Genomic DNA, 15,823 nt, shown 5'->3' on the forward strand with positions numbered 1-15,823 from the left:
CTACAAATACACAGGTGTATTTGATGACAATGGTGAATTTGAAGAACAGTTAATAGTTTTAATAGAAAACAGCATAAATAAAAGGTGATAGAAATAAAATTCAGATCTGTATAAGGTATAAGTAACTGCTAGATAGTAAAATTCCATGTATTAATGCAAATTATCACCTGGTTTATATACTCTTAAAAATTGTCTAAATTTCTGAAAATGTAAGTTACTCACCTAGGAACGCCCAACCCATTTGTGTCAAAGGTAGAAGGCGAATTCAAATCTTTGGGGGATCTACAAATAGTCTTCAAAAACTAGTGGTAAAATTTCAAAGAATATATGGGTGTTACCTCTCTGTCTAGCTAGAAATATAAATTGGAGAAAGACTGTGGGAAGCCTTAAATGCTGAGATGAAGACTTTGTATTTTATGTAGAAACAATAGACATCTTTTGAAGGATTTTGAGTAAGAACATGGCATGGGAAGATTTGTCTTAGATGTTCAGTTGGACCCATAAAGACTCCAGTAGCATTGGTTTATATCTTAAAGTATTGCTTTAGAGCCATTGGAAGGGACTTGCAAGATCATTTAGTAGAATCCTTTTATTTTGCTGATAAATCCGCATGGGTTAAGCATCTTCATATATATATATATATATATATATATATATATATATATATATATATATATATATATGTGTGTGTGTGTGTGTGTGTGTGTGTGTGTATTTGATATATACCTTTTAAGGTATAAATCAGGGGGAACTTTCATAGTTTTCACTGAGTTTGGTTTTGCTGCCTTGATGTGTTAAATAAAATCATTTTAACTTTCCTTTTCTGAGTTTACCTCATGGACCAGGGCAAGGTTTGAATCAAGATTGATTTTAACAGTAGTACACTCCCATATTCATTAAAGTTTCAACATTATTTTTGAAGTCTACTTTAAAAAAACATTATAGATATATAAAATGTTTTTGTGGTTATGTCAATTCACTCATATCCAATTCTTTGTGATCCCATTTTAGGGTTTTCTTGGCAAAGATACCAAAGGTTTTTTTTTTTGATGTTGTTTTGTTTGTTTTTGCCATTTCCCTTCTCCAGTTCATTTTACAAATGAAAAACTGAGGTAAACAAGATTATGTGACTTGCTTGAGATCACATAGCTAATGAGTGTCTGAAGCGAGATTTGAACTCATGAAGGCAAATCTTGCTTATTTCAAGTCCAGTGCTACACCCAGTGTGTCCCTTAGAGCTACAGAATAATTACTATGAAATGTGAGTTATAGGTGCATTAATATATTAAGAAGCTTTGTAATAGCAAGGGAAATTATTGTCATAAGTCATGATTTGCAAATAACCTGAGAATACATAATGCAAACACAGAAAACTTTTCAGGTACAGATTGAGATTGCAAAGGGAAGAAATCCTTTCTGGAAGACTTTTCCTGGAGTATGAATTGAGCAGTAATTAGTATATCATCTTGTTTGACTCATTTTAACTTGTGAAGTCAAGCAAAATCTTGATTTTTTTCTGTTTCATCTTTTCAATATGTCTTCTTTTGATACATGTAAAAACAATCCTTTGGAACTCAGTGTAACTTATCTGAAATTCAAATGCTTATGTTATCACTGTTGTTGTCGACCCTTCATGGCCCCATTTGGGGTTTTCTTGACAAAGATACTGTAGTAGTTTGCCATTTTATAGATGAGGAACTGAGACAATCAGGGCTAAATGACTTGCCCAGGGTAACACGACTGGTTAGTGTCTGAGGCTAGATTTGAACTGAGATTTTCCTGACTTCAAACTCATCACTCTATCCACTGCACCATTTATATTATTATTAAGTTTTATTTCATATAATTCAATCAAATAATCTATACTTTTTTGCATCCTAACATTCTCATCTAGCATATTAGTTACTCCAAACTTTGTGTCATTTTAAAGTCAGATAAACATACCATCTTTGCTTTGATTCAAGTTATAGTTGAACAGTAAAAAATAGATCAAGCACAGATGCCTGTGGCACTCTACTGGAGAAATATTTCTAAAATGATATCAACTAATCTGAACTCCATCTAGTTGTACCTTAAACCAGTTCAGACCTTTCCTTTTTTCCTTTAAAAATGGCATGAGATTCTTTACAAGTCTTAAATCTACAATCATGAAAATCCTCTGCTCTACATTTGGTAATCCTGTGAAAGAGGGATAGATTTTCCAGATCTTCTCAAATCAAATTATTAATAGTTTATTCTAATATTTTATTAGGAATCAAAATCATGCTCAGTGACCTTTTGTTTGCAGATTTTATTCTATTTTTCCATTCCTTAAAAAAATAAGGATAATTGGCCTTTTCTGGGTCCTTGATAAGTCTTCTATTTATATGATCTTTCAAATTTCATTGGCAGAGGCTCAATAATTTCATTCGCCAGTTCTTTCAGGATTTAAGGACGAAGATTTGAACTCATCCAGGCTACTTCATTCCAAGTAGATGATCAATCCTTTCTTATCTTGGGGTTCAAATCTATTTGCTATTTTTTTCTGTTCTATTTCATTTGAAGGTCTTTCTTCTTGGCAGTGAAAACAGAATCAAAACAAGAATTGAATGGCTTTCCCTCCTCTCTTTGAACAGTCATCATCATCCCATCCACCTTGAACAGAAGTCTTATTCCTTGGCGACCTTCCAATTAGATAACCTTCCAACAACAACAACAAAAACCCAACTACACAAAAATTATTCTTCTTTTTCATAGCTTTCCTCTATAATTGCAGCTTCTTCTGAGTTTTAGGACTCCTGAAACTTCCTTGGGTTACGCTTCTGTTACTTTTAATTCTGTATGAATCTTTAAAACCTAAATTAATGAGTTTTCTGCCCATTCACACTAGTGTCTTTAGGAAACTTATATTTTCCTTCTACCAGAGAGAAGACTAAGGGTCCTAAATGTGAACCACAATACAGTATTTTCACCTTTTTTGCTGTTATTTGCTTGCTTTTTATTTTCTTTCTCATTTGTTTCCTTTTTGATCTTATTTTTCTCATGCAGAATGATAAATGTGGAACAGTATAGAAGAATTGTACATGTGCAACATATATTGGATTACTTATCATCTAAGGGAGGCAGTGAAGAAGAGATGGAGAAAAAACTTGGAACGCAAGGTTTTGTGAGGGTAAATGTTGAAAATGTATATATTTTGAAAATAAAAAGCTAAAAAAAGTATGAATTCATTATGTAAATAAAGTGACTGAAATGTTCAAATTCTGTGATCCAAAGAAGCCATTGCTAAGAAAAGTCCTTATATCTTTATAACAGCACTCTTTGTGATAACAAAGATCTGGAAACAAATTAGATGCCCATTGATTGGGGGGGAAAGATTAAACAAAATATGGCACATAAATGTAATGGAATCCTACTGTACTGTAAGAGATGAGAAATGTGATGAATAAAGAGAAATGTATTAAGAAAAAAACACTCTAAGTTTCAGAGAAGATGCTGACCTGGTAAAGGGAATTTACTCATCTAGAAGTCCTTTATACCAATGAAGTCACTAAGTTCAGTCCTATTAAAGGAACAAGGACACATTCTACTAGAAGAGAATACTATGCTAACACATGATGAGGGAGAGATGGACCCTGAATAAAAAAGAGTGACTGAAGGAACGTGGAATCCATGCTTCAAAACAAGCTAGATGATTAGTTCTTTGAGATGGCATAGAAAGGATCTCTGCACTGGGTGAGGGATTGATGAGATGAAATCAGAATCTCTGAGCTCCCCTTCAACTCTAAGAGTCTGTGACTCATTCTGGGAAATTTTATTTGTCTCTGCATGCTACCCATTCTGTAGTTCAGCTTGTAGGTTTGATTTAAATGAAAGTTCTCTGGCTATATTTTCAAATGAAAAGTCATAAAAATGCTCAAACTGGAAAGGGTCCTTAGTGAGCACTTAATCTCACACTCTCATTTTAGAAAAGAGAAAGCTGAGACTAACTACTCTGCAGACTTGCTATGTTGGCTATAGGATGGTCAGTTCTGACAAAGAGTGTCATGTCTGACTCATGTCCTCATTTGGGGTTTTCTGGGCAAAGATATTGGAGTGGTTTGTCATTTTTTTCTCCAGCTCATTTAACAGATAAGGAAATGGAAGTAAGTAGAAAAAAATGACTTGTCCACAATCATATAATTTGAACTCAGGAAGATGAATCTTCCCAAGTCCATTCCTGTCTTTCAGACACTATACTTACTCTATCACCTCACTTGTTTCTAAGAGCTCAGCTGTTCCAAATATTTCTTCCATAGTTTTAAGTGGGTTCTTCAACTTTCATTGTTGGGAAAATTCCCTGAGACTATCATCATGTCTGTGGAGATTAGGAGTAATAAGTAAATACATCTAATCTAATGGTCTGGATTTAATTATTGTTAGAAAGTACAAGGAGTAAATCTGAGGAAAGGAAACTTGATCAGGAGTGAACGATGACTCAAAAAGGGAACTTCAATCTGTGTTGGCAGCTAGGTGACAAAGTGTTGGGCTTAGTGTCTAAAAGAGCTGAGCTTGAGTTTTTTCTCAAACACTAACTGTGGGAAACTGGGAAAAAAAGTTCCTCAAGTTGAGTTTCCTTATTGACAAAGTGTGTGTGTGTGTGTGTGTGTGTGTGTGTGTGTGTGTGTGTGTGTGTGTGTGAGATAGCAATGTACTTTCATCACTGAGGATCAAAAGAAATAATTTATGTAAACCTTAAAGTGTTACATACAGTTATCCCTTCCAAATCAAAGGGCTCTAGGATATGGTAATCCTCCCACTAACTCTGCCGCAATCTGGTAAATTCATGTTAAATTTTTTGACCATCAGAGAAGAAGAATTACTATGATATCAAAAGATAAAATATGTTATGATATAATGTATATTTTATATATTTCTGAGTTTCTAAGCTTTTTCTGTGTTGTTATCTGGCTTTTGCATTGTCATCTGTAGCTTCTGAAAATTTCCCCCAAATTCCCATTTTTTTTTATATGAAACCAGGATATATCAAAACTACAGTAAGAAAGATTGCTATGTGTAATGGATAACTGTAAATGTTTGCTTTTACATTACTAATGTGATAATGGGAGAAAGGTCAGACTTGCAGAGTGAAATAAGACCCTAATGGCTTAAAAACTGGGAAGTCAGGACAAAGCCATGTTTTGCAACAGTCATAAACCAACAGTTTCAGAACTTGCACAGGGACCTTCAAGGTCATTGTGTCCAAGCCTCTTATTTTACAGAAAAGGAAATAGGCCTCTGGAAATGAAGTGACTTGCTCAAGATGATATAAATCTAAAGTTACAGCTAAATCTTGAACTCAGGTGTCCTGGGGCCTACCTGAGTGCTCTTCTGCCTCATGGTACAAAGGAAAGTACACTGGCAAGCTCTAGAGTCAGAGAATTTGGAAGAAAATTCAGTTTTTGAGGCTTATAACTTGTGTGGCTTTGGACAAATTATTTAACTTCCCTTATCCTCAATTTCCCCATATATAACACCATAGGCTTGTACTAAATGTTTTTTGAGGTCCTCCCAACTTTAAACCTATGATCTTATAGCCCTTAGCAGAGGAATAGAGCATCTTATTTGGCTTATATAATTACATTTCCTAGCACTTGTAATCAATATTTCCTTACTTTTTCCACCCCATCATTTTCTCTGCTTCCAAAATGGATCAAGCCCTGAACAGTTTTGTGATTGCACTATATTAATTTTTAGAAGAAGAGGCAGCTAGATGGTTCAATGGACAGAACACTGGCCCTGGAATCAGGATGAGCTGAATTCCAATGTATCCTCAGACACTTATTAGCTTTGTGACCCTGGGGGAATCTTAACTTGTTTGCCTCAGTTTTCTCATCTGTAAAATGAGCTAGAGAATAAAATGGCAAATCACTTTAGCATCTTTTGTCAAGAAAATACCAAAGAAGGTCACAGAGTCATACATGACTGAAAGAACTCAACAATAACATTTTTGACATGATCTGAGGGTATTGTATTTTCCTAGAAAAAATGGGAGGGTCAAGAAAATTTGGGAGCAAAATTAGTAAAATTGACTTTATTTTATGACAAAATTGAATTAATATAGAGTAGTATAAGATGCAGAAGAAACTTCAGAGATTATTTAGTCCAACTTGTTAACTCTACTATTATTAGTAATGAAATACATAGTTTAAGGGACTTTCATTAAATCAGTCAGCCAGAGAATGAGATAGTCTGCGGCTACAACCCACATTTGCTGGATATTGATCCTCTTCTCTTTCTTCTATACCGTGGTAGATCACAATGAACATGGAACAAACTTGCACAGGCATCAGTGGTCACAGTGTGAACATATTCCACATAGATATCCCTTAATGCTCTGTGATAGCAAAAATACCTACCTACGCAAGGTTATTTATTTTTTCCCTTTAAAAAGGATATGAAACTATCTATGGCCATTAGACTGAGGGATAAAGTCCCAAATAGTTTATATAGCTCCTGGTCACCTGAAAATATAAAAAACATGAGGAGTTGAGCCTCCTTGAGTTTGATGGATACCTCATGGCCTTGTGAGTCAAAACATTTTCCTCACTGAATAAACCTACAAGCTGGAAGTTGGAGAAGTAGTGTCCAATTGAATCACTACTTTATCTTTGATACTGTCAAGCAAACTTCTGTTAAATATTAATTGGACTAGAAATGTCTCCTTCAGTTTTATTCCTAAACTAAGCTACCAGATCCTTACCAGAATAGCCAGAGTCAGGTTTGATTTAGAACTCATATATAAAAGCTTTCTCAGATAATTTATGATAGGCTAATACACATCTTTCCCCCCTAGGGTATGATAAAATAATGAAAAAGGAGAAATTTAAATACATACATTATTTCATGAAGCACTATGCTACAGTGGATAGAGACCAGACTTGAAGTCAGGCAAAATTGGATTCTCTTTTCTCTGATACAAATTGGCTGTGTGACCATGGACAAGTCAATTAACTCCTCAGTGAATTCACCAACACTCAAGATATAAACCAGAAGCCCATATCTGCCACTGGAGGGAGTTTTTATGACAATGAAATCACAGGTCAAAATCATATTTGATGCTTTTGAAGACAAATATAAATATTGTGACATTTCCTCATAGAAACTCTTATTATGAATCTAGTATCTGATTTGGGAAAAGCTAATCAAACCATGAACTTTTTACTATCACCTTCTCCTTCCTCTTCACTTCCTTATTCTCTACATATATTTCTTTTCCTAATAATGGTTTCTTCGTCTCATACCAGCAAGGATGGACCCAAGTTATCCATGTAGTCTACCCTGGTCTGCCACTCACCTTGTCACAGAAGATGAGGTTCAACTGATACTTGCTGACAACTACTGTACTTCGTCACATCCAGTTGAACTGTATTCTTGAATTTCTAGGTCAGAACTGTTTATTGGAGAGAACTGAATAAATCTATCTTGATGTTAATGCTATTCAGCGACTCATTTTTGTGACTCTAAAACTTGGGCTATCAATAGATGGTCAGATATAAATGAGCTGTAAAGGGGCTGAGAAAAGTGCTTTGTCAGCTGATGCGCAGAACAGAGTTACTGAAAATGTTCTCCAAGTTATTCAAGCTGTGTCTTGCTGAGACACTTCCTCGCTTGTGATCCTGGGCAAGACAGACCTCTAATTGTCTTAGTTTCCTTATTTATAAAACGAGAATAATAAGAACCTCAGGGTTTTCAAGAGGATCAAATTAGATAGTATATGTGGAGCACTTTGCAAACCTTAAAATACCATATGAATCAGCTATAATGATGATGATGATTAAATACTTTTTTTATTTAAATTAGAGTTGAGGAAGAACTTTCTTGTCCATAGGGCTCTTGAATCCAGTTGTATTTTCTTAATTATTCAAACTTTTCAGACTTGACAGCCAGCTCAGTTCCAGTATCACCCACCTCTGGTCTGAAGTCTGCTTTGAGTATCAGCCCAGTAGCTAACTAGAATTGCAAAAGAAATAAGAAGAGAGAAGTGGTCATTTTAAGATTTTTGGATCTGTATATGTTTGCTAAAGGAACCTGATTAGCATCCAGCTAATGCAAATGAATACTTGTAGAAATTTCATAATATCTTACAAAATTGGCAGAGGTTACAAGGGAAAGAGGTGGAAAGTGGAATTGATGTAAGGTGACATTTCAGAAAATTCCTGCAAAGAAAGTCTGGTAAAGAAGAGGACGAGAATCAGGTAGTTTTCACGAACAGTTTCCAGGAAAAATCTCAAATGCTTGTAGCTTGAATTGACATGCTGGAGATAGGGATACTGAGAAAATTCTTCCAGTGACCTGGAGGCTATGTGCTATGTTTATATTCTTGCCAGAGGCACCCACCAATTATATGGGCTATAAATGCAAGTAGATCTTTCTGCTTGAGGAGAGAATGGAAAGGCCTCTATCTGTTCCAAATTACTGGAAAGGATAGAAGTCTGTTAGACAAAATGGAAGAAATTATCCAAATAGTAAACCACAAAGAAAAATATTCTAAAGATATAAAAGGGTATTAGAATTAATAAATCATTTAATTAAAGAACATAAATTAGAAAAGTACAAGAAAAAAACTTTTCACCATTTAAACTATGTAATATATGTTATTGATTGATTTATATTTATGCTATCATAGTGAAAATACACTTTCTAATAGAGAATTCTATTTTATCCCAGAAAAAAATGCACACTACTCTCAGAAATAAGCTATATAATGCTTAAAGATCATGAAAATTGCCATATATAGATTTGATATGACCAATCAGAAAAAAAATTCTGTCTTCCTAATCACCTGATAGAAAATCTGCCCAAAATTTCCAAACCCACTAATGATTTCTGTACATGTGAAAAAGTGACTGCTATGAAAGAAAACCTCAATGGAATTCCTAGGGACTTTGAAGTCTTAAAAACTTCATTATTTTGGCTAAAAAGTTGATGTTGGAGAGCAGGATATTGTTTGCTGAATCACTGCCTATGATAGTAGAATGGCAGGCTCCTGGGGAAGGAGGCCATAACTAATTTGAAGAGGAATAAATGGTAACCATCTAAGCTATTGGGTGCCTCTAAAAGTCTTTGCTAGTTTTCTGAAGATCCAGTAAGTTAATTGGTCTCGATAATACATAAACTCTAGTTACTTTTTTTTTCATTTTCTAACTTCTTTATAGTTGGATACTATTGATTCTTCTTCACTTGAATGATCCTTGGAATACATGATTTTTTCTGCCCCAACAACTACAGCAATATGTCTTGAAGCATATTCTTTGAAAAATATTGAAGCCATTGAAGTATATTCTTTATGGGGATTATAATGTTTTCACATTTTATTGAAGCAATAAATATCCTTCAAAACCAAGAATTAAAAGCAAGCAAAGACAATGAAATGTCTTTTTCATTGAAGATGAATTCTGGCTCTCCAGTGACAAAAAACTAACTAGAAGTGAGGAAATCAGTTGAAATCCTTTCCATCTGATCAAGGTCACATGTTTGGAATAAATTTACTGGTAGATATATAAATGCATAACATTAGATATCATCAAATTATTGCTTGTCCTGAATAACTTTCATCTCATTTATATTAGCTTATGTGATAAACATGATGAAGAAAATAAGGAAGAATTGACACCAGTAAATAAGAATATCTTAAGGAAACAACAGGAAGCAATAAACTAGCTCTAATTACTAACTCTAACTCTAACTCTCAACTACTCAAAAACATACATGATAAATACAAGTAAAATTTGAATGACTGGAAAGTGAAAGTGAAAAATTTAAAATTTCTGCCAACATTTCAGCCAAGATTACGAAATGCTGGGAGGAAATTCCTGATTTGTTCTTCTCCATTGATATGTAGGCTCCTTTTTTTTTTTTTTTTTGTCTTTCTTTGTGTCAGGAAGTTGTAACTAACCATACTGTTTCTGAATCCTACTGATTGTGTTACCATGGGCAAGTCATTTAAATCTTTAATTTCCCAGTGAACTTTTATGATTGATTGCAGACTGTTATCAATCCACACAGGTGAGGGGAATTTCAAAGTCAGCAGTCACACTAATGGAAAATAAAGACCTAGGTCCTTCCTCTCAAAAAACATTGAAGGTGGTGAACTAGATTCCAAACATGTGAAATAAAAAGTTTAAAGCACCTGACCCCAAGGAGCTTGTTTATATTGTGTTCCACAACTGTTGGGAAGTAAAAATAAATCACTTAACATTATGATTTGGAATAAAGAACACAATACGTGAATTTAATTATATGCAAAAAGCTTCTACCCAAAAAAATCAATGTAATATATACATGTATCTATTTATAAATATATCTATTTTTATACACAGATGATAAAATATATACACTTATATTATCATATGTGTAAATAACAAGATATATCAAACAGAGATAACTGATGGTAGGTAGTGCTTTAAGGTTTATAAACCACTTTTTTTTTTTTTTTTTTTTTTACAAAACTTGATAATAAGAAGTAAGTAATTATGTTCATTTTCTGGTTGAGAAAACTGAGTTTCAGGAATTGATTTATTATTCATCAGGAAAAAGAAGCTAAAATAGCGACTGGGAAAAACCAGTACAGGCAACATCTTTTAGAAAAACTTAATATACAAAATTTCTTTTTTTAAAACAGATAATAATGTCCATTTATTATATAAAAATTATCAAAAGATATGAATAGGCAATTCTCCAAAGAAGTGAAATGAAATTTAAAGTAATTATGAGAAATTATACTCATAAATGATCAAATATTATAAAAGATAAAATTTAGTGGTGAAAAATTGACATTACTTGATTACTGTTGCTTTAACCTTTCTGGAATGTATTTTTGGAATTATGCAGTGATTTAGAAATTGTTCATGATTGTTAATCCCATGAGCCCACTATTACAATTTTGCTCTTAAAGGAAGTTAGGAGGACATGGAGGACAAAGGCATACATGCATACATATGTATATGTTAGGCAAAAATATTCCTAGCAGCATTATTTGTGCAACTATCCTGAGAACAATTTCAGTACAAAAAGTGAGGATTCCCTGAACCAATTATGGCATATGACTGTAAAAAAAATGACATATTGCCATAATAAATTATGAAAATAAAAATAGAAAGACATATGAAATGATACAGAATAGAAAAAAACTGAATTGGAAAAATAATAAACATACTGACTATAATTATATATATATGCAAATACATATACATACAATAAAATCCATATATATATATATATATACAGAAAAAAAGACATTCAAAATAATCATAAAAGCAAATGAAGTGTTTCTGTTTCTATTTTTAAGGGATACACATATGTTTTTGAGTAATCTCTATGTACTAGAAGCTTGTGATTATGCTCTCACTAGCTATAATATCTTTTGTTTGCCTTATCCTAAAATACAAATTGAGTCATTATTTTAGTCAGAGGCCTTTGTAGTCACCTGTAGGAGTTATTTTGGGAGTTAAGTTAGAGATGCTCACAGTCCAATCCAAGTTCACCTCCTTGATCATGATCCCAAGTCAATCCAAGTGTTGTACTGGAATGCCTATAGATTGGTTCAAAGGCTATGTCTCTCTTAGATGAATTGAATGTTGAGCCCTAGTCTACATTTTTCTCAGTTGCTGTAACCTCGCTAGGGACTGCTGAATTTGAAAGGGCTTCTGAAAACCTCAGGTAACCTGTGATGTAGGCAGATGAAACAGAAAAATCAGTTTTAACAATTTCCTTAGGGAAATATACCATCAAAGTGGGACTCTGGCTTATATTTTGATTTCTGAATCTAGAATGTTGGAATTGGAAGGACATTTAGAGATCATCTAAATCAACTTTTCTCTGTTTCCCAAAACCATTAGCAAAATGTTGATGACTAGTCACCTAGTTCTATTTGCAAATGTAGGGAAAACAGAGGAAGATTAAAAGGAAAAAGAAAATTTAATAAGCTCCTATTGTGTGTCAGGCACTATACCAAGCACTTTACAAATATCTTATTTAATCCTCACAAAAACCCTGGGAAATTGTTGCTGTAATTATTCTCATTTTACATTTTGAGGAAACTGTGGTTGACAGGGGTTAAATGACTTGCCCAGGATCATATAGCTAAATAAATATCCAAAGACAGATTTGAACTTGAATCTTCAGGCCTGGCACTTTACTTATTTTGCTGCTTTTTTGCATCTAATACAGAAACTTGAAATATGATTTCAATCACTCTTAAAAAATCATTGACACATGGAAGAACAAAATCCCATAAAAGTTCTATATGTTTCTTCCTGGGATCAATACAACAGAAAAAGTGATACTAAGGTTGTAAGGGGAAAGATGATGTCTATATTAATAAAGAAATTCATTCCTAAGTATGACCCCAAATGACTCTAGAAATCCATAACTTTGCCACTTGTGAAATCTCCTAATTAGACTCCATGATTAAAAAATAACATTGAGAAGGGAGAAATGTATTTTTCCACCAGTTTTCTGTTAAAATGTTTTTAGCACTTTAAGTCTTGACTTTTTTTTTTTTTTTTTTTTTGCTAAGGCAATTGGGGTTAAGTGACTTGCCCATCACACAGCTAGGAAGTATTAAGTGCCTGAGGTGAGATTTGAACTCAGGTCCTCTGACTTCAAGTCTTTTGATTTTTAAAATATCTCTAAAACATCTTCTTTATATTATCTCAAATATAACATTTTGTAATGATCAGCAAAGTACATTTGAAAATTCTAATTTGAATTTCAATAAAATAATCATCATAATATATATTTATGTAATGATTTTAAGTGGAGAATGAGTGATTGACTACCTGGATGTTTTGCTCCTCTCCTTATGGTAGCTAGAGAAGCTGAAGAAACCCCTAGCAATAGGACCCTTAGGGTGAATTTTTTTGAGAAATGAGACGTCTTTTCCTTTGAGATTGCCTTCAATCTATTTTGCATATATTTTGCATATACTTAGTTATTTACAAGTTTTTCCCCCATTAGAATTTAAATCCCTTGAGAGCAGGAGCTGGCTTTACTAATCACTGAGAGAATACCCTCCAATGTCTTGGAGTATTGGGACCTGGATTAACCATCTCTGGAAGATTAATAATTAATAATAAGCAACTAATTACCTTATAATGACTTAGAATTGACATACGAATATTGTTTTCTCTCTACTTGGGGAATATCTTGCCACTTCAATGACTTTCATAGATAAAATAAATTTTTAGGAAAGAAAAGGGCCATAAATCAAAATACTTAAAGCTATACAAGGAGGCAGCTTTCAGTCCATTATACATACCACTTACTTCAACCACACATATACACATGTATATATATATATATATATATATATATATATATATATATATATATACATTCTTTGTCTCTGTCTCCATCTCTCTCTATCTCTGTTTGTCTCTGTCTCTGTCTCTCTCTGTCTGTCTCTGTCTCTCTCATTTTCTTCCCCCCCAAAAAAAAAGTTAAATGGTTGCTTCAAAGATTAGCTAATGGATGACATATGCTTTGCATATAAGCTAATTTGACAATCACAAATATTAAAATCAAGCTCTACCTAATGGTCAGTAGCAACAATATTCTCCTCTCTTGATGTCTGACCTTGGACCTGGGATGATTTTTGTATCATTATGATATTTTTTATTCTCCCTTTTCATTTATTCATTGCTCTTTCCATAAGGCTGTCAGCTCAACAAGGAGCTAAACTATTAAGACATGAACACTAAACAAAGAGATGTTACTTATTGGTGACTGAATCACTTTGAAAATTGAGGGTTTAAAAATTCTAATCTCAACTTCTGGGCTAATCACAGTTCTCTTCACTTTCTTTCCTTTTAAAAGCTGATTCTTTCATGAACGTGGGGTTTTTTAGACTACTCTTTACCTTTTCTCACTTGATAATATAAAGATGAATACCTAAGACTAAAAAAAAAAACATCTTTCTCTCTCTTGTTAAATAAGTGACTCATATATTTGTGAGACACTTAAAGATAGGGGATTTAGCTATTGTGGGTATAAGACTTTCAAAATGTGCCCATTGGCAGCCTGAGATCAGCATAAGACTATACATGTAAAGAAGGGAATATTAGAGGAAACCAGTGAGGGGTATGTGTAAGATCCACTGGAGACAATGAGTCCTACCCATTTGTTTTAGAAATAAGGAAGCAGAAGACAAAAGAAACAAAATTACTTGCTAACAGTCACACTTTGTAATCCCCCAAGGCAAGATATGAATCAACATCACCATGATTTCAAGTCTAGCATTCTATGAGACATGACCAACAACAGACAGCTAGTGATACAGGACTATGGCCAAGACTGTTGGTTCTGGGTATCATTTGCAAAGGGATGATGTTTGAACCCATGGGAACTAGGGAGCTTTAAGAATTGCTGGTAGCTAGCTACACCCAGTGAAAGAACTCTGGGAAATGAGTGTGAACCACTACATAGCATTTCTAATCCCTCTGTTTTTGTCCGCCTGCATTTGTGATTTCTTTCTCGAGTTAATTTTACCTTATTTTAAAGTCCGATTCTTTTTATGTATCAATATAACTGTATGGACATGTATACATATATTGTATTAACATGTACTTTAACATATTTGACATGTATTGTTCTACCTGCCATCTGGGGGAGGGGGTGGGGGGGCAAGGAAAGGAAAAATTGGAACAGGAGGTTTTGCAACTGTCAATGCTGAAAAATTATCCATGCATATATCTTGTAAATAAAAAAGCTATTTAAAAAAAAAGAATTTCTGGTAGCTTTTTATCTTCTTGCATTTTCTCAAGCAAGGGATACTAAAAATTCAACTTCTGATATTTATTGGGAATAATCTGTGATTTTTTGGAATAGAAAAGTATTCCTTGTGCTCAAAAAAGTTTTCAGGCTTTAGACTGTATAAGCATGACCAGCGGAGAAAACTGTATAATCTATTTGAAATAATCATCTGGAACAAATTCCAGTCCATTGAGGGAGCACAGAATTTACCTGCATTTTTGGAAATGAACAAGTGTTCTTCATTAGTTGCTTTAACATTTCTTCTTCATTTGAATGGTTTTAGAGGGCCTCAGGCTGCCAATATGCATATTTCTGTCCACAAAACTAAGCTCTGTGTCCTTAAGTGTCACTGAAATATTTGAGAGAAGCATGGCCATTGCCTTCAGCATTCTCCACCAGGAAATGAAAGTAAAAATGAGAAAATGAAAAATTGCATGTCTGCTTACCACTCTGTTCACCAAGACATTGGTGTTCAATTAAGGAGATACAAGACTATAGTGAACCGAAAGATATCTCCTCATGTGACTCTGAGTAACTTGACTTTTGGCCCACCTTTTTCCTAAGAATTTGATTTTGTTTGAGAATCACTGGAGAGGAAAGATATTTTCCTTTTCCAGTCCCCAATTAATTCCAAATAGTTGTAAGTTAATATTCCTGTCAATTTAAGTATTTACAAGGTAATTATACAGACATACACACAATATATAATATATAACATATATACATATGCATACATATATGTATATAGACATGTATATATATACAAAAGATAAGCTTAATTATTATTTAAATCCATTTTATAAATTCTTACAAAGAACTATATTTTAACATTTAAGAAAATAATGAACAAAGGAAGCATTTCTCATTGATATAAATGAAATTCTTTTCAATTTCTTAAGCAGGTCACTTCAAGCTATTTTGGAATTCATTACTTATAAGACAAGGAAACTGGATGAGATGATGTCCACATACTGAAAATATTTTTATTCTTATGTGTGAAGGTGGTTTATTGATGAAAATGTACTAACAGTATTAACTATGTAGAAAAAAT

At 33.4% G+C, this 15,823-nt stretch overlaps 1 pseudogene; it reads right to left on the reverse strand.

Annotated features, from left to right (window-relative positions):
• Positions 1 to 15,823, reverse strand: part of LOC141561866 (WASH complex subunit 3 pseudogene) — a 45,135-nt pseudogene that overhangs the window by 26,006 nt on the left and 3,306 nt on the right.

The sequence above is a fragment of the Sminthopsis crassicaudata genome, chromosome 3 (genome assembly GCF_048593235.1).
Source record: "Sminthopsis crassicaudata isolate SCR6 chromosome 3, ASM4859323v1, whole genome shotgun sequence".
Classification (NCBI taxonomy): Eukaryota; Metazoa; Chordata; class Mammalia; order Dasyuromorphia; family Dasyuridae; genus Sminthopsis; species Sminthopsis crassicaudata.